Below are 8,924 nucleotides of genomic sequence, written 5' to 3' on the forward strand. Positions count from 1 at the left end.
GTACATTCCCGCGGCCTGTTGTTGCAACTATTTACATAATTAGGTGCACGCAATGGAGGCATCTCCCCAACGGCAGGCCCGTTCCAGATGTGAATTCCACTTTGAACCACGCACCATACGGTACGGTTGCTTTTTGAGCGAGACCCAACCGTTCAGTACAGTGTACCCAAGAGTACTGCATCGCGAGATATACTCTCTGCAGCATCAGCTAGGTATGTGCCCACCGTCTGATGTCGCTGTCAACAGCGCGCGTTCGCTACATGGGATGCTCTTCAGTTACTTGGTTTTAATGCATACATTCGCACAGAAACACATTTGACGACCGCCGAGGTGACTCCTCGTCTCTTCAACCCGTTGAAGTATACTGCATTGTATATTTCTTCTGTGGCATAGAAAAAATTGCAATGCCAATCGGCATCTCTCTCCCTGGCTTTGTTTGTCTCATTGCACGTCGCGTGTGATTCAGGATAAGTTTCCCCTCTCGACAGTATCACTTTATGCGAAACTACAGAATTCTTTCCCAAAGCAGGCACAAACAGAACTGGTTGCCGCAGTGGACTTCTGTTTCTGTGCATACAGTGAGCCTATCACCCGTCAAGAACATTCAACCTTCCAGGCTGTAGTTCGAGGGTCGCACCCGTTCATCGGCGCTCGGAATGGGCCATCGTTGCGAAATGGTACTGTACCGTAGACAAGAAGCAATGAACTCGAAGCGATCTGAGGTGTCAGAGCCCGTCCCAACACAGCGTATCGCATTTCTTTTGTGATGTGAGTTTTTGTAAAATCAAGCCTCGATGAAGTCAACGTGGACGTTGCGAACTGCATATTGTAAGGTACTCATACCGCGCAGTTATATCATCTCAGTACAGGTCAAACTCTCTATTGAATATGTCTAGTGTCTCCTAGTGTCTAGTGTCCCAGCGATTTGGATTAATTAATCCGCGGTTTTGGATTAATTAATCCATATGGAACAGTTGGTGGAGGGATACTGGCAAGTACTAAAAGCCCCGGCTTTTCATAGGAAAGGTCCCTTTATGTTGCTTTACGACTCGAAGGAGTGCGTAGAACGTACGTGGGATGTGAAGCATATCCTTCCCTTGGACGAGTCGCATATGAAGACCTCTTTTGAGCTCTCTTTACGGCACTGCGAGCACACTCGCGTCGTCTTCTTGCCGCACACAACACAATCCTTCTGCGCCCGCGCCGACGTCTCCGTGCCGTTGCGTGTCTTCTTCCTCTTCTTCGTCGGCGTTGCGTGCGGGCCGAGGCCTGACGTCAGGGTCAACACAGCCGCGCCTTCAGCCGCTGACGTGCGAGCGCGTAGCCCGACAGAGTCGTAGTTGTTGTCCACCAGCTCCAGCGCCAGCTGTTCATAGAATTCGTTCTGTAGCATAGTTTGCAGCGGCCCCCTCGAGCCTGTGTGCAGCAGCCATGCGTCGACGATAACCATATCCAGAAGAGAAAAGCCTACCCTCATAGACCAGTCTTGCGTCATGTATGTTCGCTCCAGCCTTAGGTCGTCCTGTCGACAGCGTTTGTGCTGATCAATGCGCGCACAGGCGGAATAGTAGATCTCAGCGCACTGCGGCTGCTCAACCGTGAGCGCAACCTGTGCTGGGCCGGTCTCAGACTGGCGCCAGCGAGTGCGCTCGTACGGGGTGCCTGCAGCAGCGCTGGACGCGGACGAGATAAAGTACCGCCGCTCGCGGTCGACCCAGACCAAGGCCATCTCCGCCACGTCACCGTTTTCGTCCTCATGTGCGAACGACAGCCAGCGCCCCCTGTTTGCTACTGGCTTCGCCTTCAGCAGGCGCATGGGGAATTTCCTCGTCGCCGTCTTGACCACGCCGATGAAGCGCAGGCCTCGCGACCGTAGATGAGCTGTCGCCTCGTAGCTCGCAAAGTACGAATCAGCACAAACGATGCGTGTTCCGGCACCAAGCCAGGGGTGCAGCAGTCTGTCCAGCACAACAGTGCCGTGACCCAGCCCCTCCTCTCGTTCACTGTGACGCTCCTCCTCGTGCTCGGCCGTCGTCACCAACTGCAACTGCATCATCACGCCACTCCTTCCGCACGCAGAGTTCTGGATCTCGCAACCGTTCTCCGGCTTGCGGTCTATCGCCACGTACTGCGGGAGTCCGTGCTCAATCCAGTGCCCGCCCTGCCCATACCACCGGCTCATGCTCTCGTCAACGCAGATGAGGTCGGACGGCACGAAATTTGCGGCTCGATAGTGGTTGATGGCATCAACAAAATCGTCCACGAGTCTCCAGCGGTGCTTCTCCGATAGCTCATCCGCTGCGCGCTCACCCTGCTGGCTGAACACCAGGGAGGACCAGATGTCCTCAAACCTGTTGCGGGGCATGCCAGTCTTGGTGCCAAAGCATGGAGCGGAGAGCAAGCGGTTCCTCGCATTGACAGCCCACAGCTCCCTCCGCTTCCCAAAGTGATATCTTGTTCCCAAGATAAGGATGCCCAAGAACTTGAGCAGCTCCCCTGTGCTTACTCCTCGTTTTCCCTTGTCTTGTAGCACCTCCGACGTCTACTGCACCATCTTGATCAAATGGCCGTGAGGTAATGCGGCCATAAAGTAGTCGAGTGGGCGTCTCGTTGCCGAGGTTCCGGAGTCACCCCCTTCGACTATGGATTGCCCTCCAATACCCCGCATCTCCCACATTCAACGCGGCACCGCCCCCCCAACCGGCTCCAAGACTTCCCGCTGGCTCCACACTACTCCATGCGCGTCGCAGGTGGTCTGGATTTGCAGTGGAGGCTCTGGAGTGGGTGGTTCGTCTCGCTCAGGGCTACTGTAAGCACCATCGCCCGTCTGCCCGGCGTTTCGTCCGTGCTCAGCTTTACGGGGTGCAGGGGTCGCTGGGTTGCTCTGTTGCTGCTGCTGCGGCGCGGGAGTGACCAGGGGAGGATCCCCGAGCGTGACGCTGCGCACACTGATGCGCCTGTCCCGCTGACCTGCCAGAGAATCCCACCTCACGGTGAGAAAGATGCTCACCCTCCCTTTTCCGGCCTCCGTTTCCACCCTCAGCACCCCCCCTAACACCAGTGTTTCCTTGTAAAGCGACCCGTCAAAGCACTTAGACTCCGCTTCTCCCAAGGCAAGGTGCGCCCTGGCGTGTACACGCGCCGCAATCTGCTGTTTCGCCAGAGACGACATGGTCGAGCGCAGCGTGACCTTGAGCTTGGCGTGGTGGTCCTCCTTGCCGGTGGGGGCTATGATAGTTCGATGTAAAAGGCGCCCTTCGCCTCCAAGCGAATAAAAAGGGCGCTGAATCGATTCCCGGTGTCCATTGGTTGTCAAATCGAGCGGTTTACCGTCCAGCATGTGCTGGAAAAAGGATTAATTAATCCTCATGGGACACTAGACACTAGAGACGACAAGTGACCTCACATGAGGTCACTTTGTTGGATGCGCCTAAATTCACATGTATTTTAATCCAACCAAACTGTAATTTTAGGGTTGCTGCCGGCGGTCGCCGGGAGATTACCGAGCGGTGGCCGAGGGAATAAACACCGGGGGACTCGCGCGACGAAGAAGGGATCCCCGGGGGTAACAACTTGAGTACCGGAACACTTCGCCGGCTGCCCACTTCTCGTTCCCTCACGCGAGGACCACTGCCCCTCTCGACCGCCTCGCTCGCTCCCGCTGCTACCGCACCGTCGCCGTCCTGCACCGAGCCTCTTCGTCCCCTGGCGCTCGGCTCCCTCCGCCACCGCGCCGCTGAGGCAAGGCTACCAAACTAACCTCTCCTGTCCTTCCAACCCGTGTCTGCCACAGTTAAGGGCCCAGGAGATAAGCCGAGAAAGGAGAGATCCTCTCTTTCGGATCCTCCTTACTTTTCGCCAGACGGCAATATGCAGGATTGGCGACGCAAGATTGGTCGATGGGTCGATGTTTTCAAAGCCGCCCATGACAATGGATCTGATCGCCACTTTCAAACAATCTTTAAGATCCTCGGACGCACTCTGTATGTGCGCAGTCTTCCACCTGATAAACATGCCATGGTGGATGAAGCGCAAGCTAAGCGAGCCATTAATTACCTCCAAGTGGACGACCCGGTGTAAAGTCCTGTCGTCGGAGTCGTAATGAAGATCTCCGGGTCTTGTGTCACGCTTCCGAGGGTTGGCGGCAACTCACTTGCTGCATACCATCTCTTCCTCCTCCTCTCAGATCGGAGAGGTACTCGCGGTCACCCTCCTCAACAGCGCTAACTTAGATGAGGGGACCCTTGTGAATGCCACCTCTGCCCTCATAACGCATGCAGAGGCGAGATTAGAGAAAAAAGAAGACGATGATACTGCCCAAGTTTCCAAGAAAGATCTTGACAAGCTGTTACACGTCGTCGATAAGCTCTCCGATTTGGAAAAGGACAGAAACGTACCAAAAGATACCGAAGAACGGCAAAAGTACATGGAAACTTTCAGATCAAAGTGCATTGACTCTATCAAACAGCTCGTTTCAGCTGCAGAAGGCCTTAAGCACCCCACCGGCGCTGGCAATCAACCCACGCCCGTGGCCAGTACCTTCATCTCGGATCAGGGTCTCATTACTCTTAATTTGGATGACGCTATGCAGGTTTTACGTACACTCACGCAACCCGCAAACTCCAATATTGGAGGCAAGTATTCAGCTAGAGAGATCAACGCCATGGTTGATCGTAAGGTTAACACTCTTTTGGCATCTTACAATCTACCAGGTGCCAAAAATCAGATGGATTCGGCTGCTAACTCTTCCCAGAACCTCAACAAGAGACATCAGTCGAGAACACTTGGAAAAAGGAAAGATCGCAATCCCCGTGACCAAGAGGCGGAAAAGTGCTTTGATTGTGGAAGTCCAGGTCATTTGCGGGGCGAAGATGTGTGTCCTAAACCAAGCTATCTCACTACACTTCGAAAGAAACACCGTGAAAACGATCGAGCTGGCGGACCTTCATCAAAGACTAATAATTCCCAAGGAAAGTTTTTTCGCAAGCGCTCCGGTCCCAGGTCAGGCAGTCAAGCCTAGTGGCCGCGCCTGGAGCAAGCTCTGATGTTATGATCGTGCAAAGGGATCCCAATCCCATCGTTGATCCTGGTTGTCCGTGTAGCGTGGGCGGAATCATATCCGCAACTGCACACTGCAATTCTTTGGGCATACCGTTCAAGATCCGTGAGCTCGACTGCGAGCCCTTCATTCATGGATACGGAAAGTAGTGCAGTGAAGCACAACCTGTCGTGGGAATTTGGGATCTACCTATTGCCGATATGACGGGCCTTCAGGTCCAAATTCCTTTCTACATGACCAAAGGAGATGGCTTCTTGCTCCGTGCCAATGAAATATGCCATCAATCGTACCTCTTGGGTCCGGAAAATCTCCTTGTGGTTCCGAAGGGCACAAGAGGTATCTCTCAACATCAACTTAGTTTTGAGACGTACTCCGACCCCACGTCTAGGCATGATTCTGGTGCTGTCCGTACATACCTGATGGTTGTGCCGTCCAAGCTCTGTGCTTTTAAGACATTCTTCTCCAGCCAGAAAGCATTGGTAGCGTTCCAAAGGCGCGAGGGTGACTACAGCCGCAAGTTCAACAACGGAAAGATTGCTCGCCGATTCGCAAACAAGCTTCACTCGTACACCCATCTCCATGTTGACGATATGATCACGCTGTGTCAACGTGGGAGTGTCCTCACTGAAGTATTGCGTCAAGCCCTCCGCTCCACCTTCGTTAAATGTACATCATGCAAGTCGACTGGAAGACCTTTGCAATCGAAAAAGATTTCTATGAACAAAGTCCTCTCCACGGTCAATAGGCATGTCCAAGTCGACTTCTTCTTCATCATGGAGTTGACAGCACATCCCATCATTCATATAGTTGACACTCAAACCGCCTTCTCAGTAGCAGTGATAGTTCCATCCCGAGAGATGGGTATCTCTTCAAAGGCGTTGGAGTTGAATTGGATCAACATACACGGAGCACCCGGAACAGTCTCTGGAGACATGAAGTTCTTCAATCGTATCTTTGCCCAAGCCTTGAGCAATTTCGGCATAAAGTTCGAAGCGCTACCTGCTCGTCGGCATAACAAGCTCGTTGTGGTGGAACGCAAAAACGCTGTTGTCCGCCTCCTTGCCCAAAGAATTCTCAAGGACGTGCAGCACTTTGAAAGGGAGCGAAATTCCACCTTTGAGGAAGCTGAAATTGTATCCCGGGCCACGTATATGAGCAATATACTGTACGGTTCCAAAAAGATGAGCAGCTTCGAGATGGCGAGGGGATATACCGCTTCCAACTCTGGACTCCCACAAACTCCTTTATCCCACCTTATCACGACGGCTCATCAAGAACAGCAAGCAAGACGTGCAATCAAGTCTCTTGACAAAGGCAGACGGCCAATCACGGTCAGACCGCGGAAACTTTCAAGGGGAGACCGTGTTGTAGTATAATCACCCCTAACGACGAGGGGGTGAGTACTGACAGTTCGGAAAGACCTCGATCGGCGGGAAGATAGAAACACGGCCCACCCACGGTACCGAGCACGGGCTCGAGGTAGCGGTGGTAGAGCGGGATCGGGGAGGACGCGCGCATGCGCGAGCGGTTCTACGCCTCGACGCCCCGGAGCGGTACTGGGTGACGATCCAGTACCGACGGGCGGAGGCGGAGCCGGCTCGTGGGCGTGCTACGCGCGTCCTCAACCCGCGCGCGGTGCGACTCCTAGGTAAAACGGACGGAAGGACCTAAAAGTAAGCGGGCGGACCAAGGTGGAGGATCCTTGACAAGTCCGTGCTTGTCGTCCTCCACCGCCGGCGGTTTGCTCATATTTAATCTACAGAGTAACCTATCATAGCATTACAGTTGTGCCGGTCGGCCTGCACTGTAGCGCTGTCAGCCGTCGAGGCTGGCAGCACACGTGTCGTACACGTGTGTGCGCGAGCCCCCGTACACGTGGGTTACACGTGTGCGCGCGCGCACCGAAGTACTGTAGAGCTCGGGCTCTACAGTTACAAATCTAATCTAAATCTAATACGAGGAGGGGGATATGCTACATGGCCCCCCTCTCACGTGTGGACGTCCGCGTACACAGGTTTTGTAGAACTGTCCGTCATTTCCTCGCAGCCGAGCGACAGCCATCCTTACCGCCCTCGTGATCCCCTGTCCGTCCGTGTTCGGTGCCTTCTGCTTTCCGTTTTTCGTGAGCTGAGGTCGTAGCTCCCGCCGCAGTACTTCAACATTCACGGCCCATCGCCCTTGCCTCAGCGTATTGCTCGCCCTGCCTTCCCGGTCCTTTCTTTTCACGACTCCTGTTCGCGTCCCTTTTCGCGTCGCCCTCGCGATCACGTCCTTCCCGTCCCACACGTCTACCCCAAGCACCGGGCCCTCGACCGTGTTGCTCTTGCGCGGTGGCGAGAGAGGCGGCGTGCAGGGCCTATTCGTGAGTGGTCAACCCGCCTCCCGAGCTCCTTCCCTTTGATCCTTATCACGGGGCCACGGCATGCGCTGTCGAATGTAGCGCGGCGGCGGTGGAGTGTATTATGATCTTCCAGGCGCCTTCCCTCCTCGCCATCGCACACGGTGGGGGCTTCAGGTCATCGCACCTTCCCTGTGCTTCGTCGCACGCCCTTCATCAGCGTGCAGGGATGTGCATCTGTAGGGAGCGCACTGGCGTAGTCGTCTCTCTTATCCTTAGCCCATCCCTTGCCCTCGGAGGCGACGGCACGGACGCGCGCGACCCACGTTCTGTTCTGTGCGCCTCTCGCCTTCAGGAGCGAGGGCACGCACGCGCGGCGTCCGTCTTTCCTCGTGCGCGCCCCGCCTTCGGTGGCGAGGGCGCGGACGCGCAACACGCGTCTCCTCCTTTGCGTCCCTCGCCATCCGGGGCGAGGCGAGGACGTTTCTCCTATCCTTCGCGCGCCCCTCGCCTTCGGAGACGAGGGCACGGACGCGCGCGATGCACGTTCTGTTCTGTGCGCCTCTCGCCTTCGGGGGCGAGGGCACGCACGTGCGGCGTCCGTCTTTCCTTATGCGCGCCCCTCGCCCTCCGTGGCGAGGGCGCGAACCAGCAACACGCGTCTACTTCTTCGCGCCTCGCCATCCGGGGCGAGGGGGGGAGGAAGCGCGGTCTTGCGGGAACGGTAGCAAGCTGTGCGACGGCAGCGGTGTCGTCCTCTGCCGCCGGCTCCTGCGCGCGTTTGTCTTCTCGTCGGCGTGCCCTCGCCGTCGGCAGCGAGGGCGCGGACGCGCGGCGTTCGTCTTCCTTTTCGTGCCCCTTGCCATCGGCGGCGAGGGGCGGGGGTGAGGAGGTTGCTCTCGTTCGTCTGCAGCGAGCGCCGCGCGGGCGCATGCCTGTCGAGCGCTGCCCGTGCGGGACAGCCATTTGACATTAATCAAATCCCAAAAAATTCCAAATCTTCCCGCCAAAAACATTTTTGCCAAAAATATCACAGCACAGGCCGTGATGGGTGCGCGGTCATGTCCAGCGATGTACGCCCCTTTTCGGTAATTGGGTGGCCTGTTTGTCACTCCGCGCGGGGTCTCCCCCCTCTTCGGCGAGGAGGGGGTGCTGACGCTCGACGTGCCCGGTCTTCGTGACGTCCCTCGCCATCGAGGCGAAGGCGCAAGCGCGCTACGTCCGTCTCCTTCTTCGCGTCCCTCGCCATTCGGGGCGAGGGCGCGGACACGCAACACGAGTCTCTCTCTTCGCGTCCCTCGCCATTCGGCGAGGGTGCGGACGCGCAACGTGCGTCTCTCTCTCCGCGTCCCTCACCATTCGGGGCGAGGGTGCGGACATTTCTCTTATCCTTCGCGCGCCCCTCGCCTACGAAGGCGAGGGCGGAAGCGCGCGACGTTCGTCTCCTTCAGCGCGCCCCCTCGCCATCGGGGCGAGGGCAGATTGCGCGCGACGTTCGTCTCCTTCAGCGCGTCCCTCGCCATTCGG

Source organism: Chondrus crispus, genomic scaffold (assembly GCF_000350225.1).
Source record: "Chondrus crispus Stackhouse genomic scaffold, scaffold_176, whole genome shotgun sequence".
Taxonomy (NCBI): Eukaryota; Rhodophyta; class Florideophyceae; order Gigartinales; family Gigartinaceae; genus Chondrus; species Chondrus crispus.